The following is a 2,262-nucleotide window of genomic DNA, read 5'->3' on the forward strand; positions in this document are numbered from 1 at the left end:
TACATATGTATAAAATAATTGTGTGGGTTTTTTACGCTTTTCATTTTTTTCACTCGATATTAATAAGTGCAATTTTTTGGGACATAAAATTAAAACAACAAATGAAATGGAGAAATGTATCTATGTTAGAAATGCAAAAGCGTTAAGTGTCAAGCGAATGAAACGAGATTTTTTTCCATTGCTGTCAATTTTTCTCTTACGTCTTCATGAGAGTCCGTATCGCAACAAGTGAGGCTGCGCATTTCCACCAGCTATGGATTATCATATATGAAGAATATGCATTGGGCGCGTTGACAACGATTCAGCTTCGTAATCGTAAGGTGCCGCGTTAGCGTCTAGAGAGAAAAACTCTTTTTTTTTCTTCATTTCTTTTTTGTTTAATTTTTTTAAGAGGTAATGCCATTCTAACGGCTCAAAAAAATACAAAATTGTGGTCAATTATTATTGAAAAATAGCATATGTAATATAAAGTCTATTTAGATGAATTTATTGTACACTGAACGTAATTAATGTTGTCCAGCTTGTGGATGCAGTGCGGTGAGATAAGAGAAAAGAGTGGACAGTGACTGTTTGACGGACGTATGTACCAGGATAGGTGCGTGAAACGTAGCTAGCGCTATGGTGCGAGCGAGACGAGAAAGCGTCGTACGGTGCGTCCTGTTCGAACGCATGAGTTGGAGTGAGACGGCAATGCATGAGTCCCACCAAGTCGTACCTGGGAGCTTGGTGGGACATTTGCGCTAGCTAGCCTGGTCGACAACGTAGGAGAAGATGCCCCACCAAGCTCCCTATTGCGAGTGAGGGGCCACATTGCCGTCTCGCTTACACTCGTGCTGTGCAACAAGGATGCACCGAGCGACGCTCTGGCATCTCGCTCGCACCGTAGTGCTCTCTGCGTTGCCCGTACAGGCAGAGGTACGTGAGCAGGAACCGCCCAGTCTCCTCTCTTACTTCACTGCACTAAAAGATTGACCTATTAATGACGCTCAGTGTACATGATTTTAAACTAGAAGAAACTGAAACTAGAAGAAAGAACTGAAAAAGGCTAGCAGAAGCCGCGGGAATGTTTTCAGTTTGCTTGCAACATTGTATGCCTTCATGGGTTCGCGGCATATTCTTCAAAAGGTTCCGTTCACTATTACTTTTCTACGATTGCTATAGTTCATTCCCGATTTTCATGTGTTTTATTTGACAAATGCAAAACAATGAAGTCTCTAGCAAGGCGCATATGTCATTGCATAAAGTATTTGTTATAAAACTGCATGTGCAATGTTTTGAACTACACATATTTTATTTCGCGTGTGGTTTGTTTAGAACTGCATTATTTTTTGACTTCGCCCTCTTATGCGAGCCAAGCAGCACCGGGTTAAAAAAATTAAACAAAAAAGAAATGATGAAAAAAAAAGTTTTTCTCTCTAGACGCGAACGCGGCACCTTACGATTACGAAGCTGAATCGTTGTCAACGCGCCCAATGCATGTTCTTCATACATGATGACCCATAGCTGGTAGAAATGCACAGCCTCACTTGTTGCGATACGGACTCTCATGAAGATGTAAGAGAAAAATTGACAGCAATGGAAAAAAATCTCGTTTCCGCTTAATGCTTTTGCATTTCTAACATAGATACATTTCTCCATTTCATTTTTTGTTTTAACGTGCCGTGGTCTGATTAAAAAAAAATTTGATAACGCTTGCACGTATGGCAGGCTGTTTCACTTTTTGATAGTTTAAATATTATTCAGCCGAATAGAAAAGTAGTAAAAAATGTCCCAAAAAATGGCACTTTTTAATATCGGGTAAAAAAAATGAAAAGCGTAAAAAACCCACACAATTATTTTATACATATGTATGGTGAGATGAGACAAATAGTATATCTGCTTAGAAAATTTTAGTTTTATACATTTTTGAGTAGCCTGATTCAATTTAGTCAATTTTTTTATTCATGCCTACGACTCGATACGCCATGAACTAAATAGTGTTGGGCGCCAGGTGTTCTCCGGGGAGAACACCGCGAGTGCAGGGCACTCGAGATCTTAGAAAATCTAAAGGAACCGCGAGAAGGCTCGGAACAACGGAAGGGAAAAGGAAATAGGAACGGCGACTCCGCCAAGGTAGAAAAGGGTAAGATCGATAAACGGCGACTCCGCCAAAATAGAAAAGAGGAGAGATCGATAAACGGCGACTCCGCCAAGATAGAAGAAAGAAAGATTAATAAACGGCGACACCGCCAAGGTAGAAAAGAGAAAGATCGAGAAACGGCG

The sequence above is a fragment of the Cephus cinctus genome, unplaced genomic scaffold (assembly GCF_000341935.2).
Source record: "Cephus cinctus unplaced genomic scaffold, Ccin1 Ccin1_scaffold0309, whole genome shotgun sequence".
NCBI lineage: Eukaryota > Metazoa > Arthropoda > Insecta > Hymenoptera > Cephidae > Cephus > Cephus cinctus.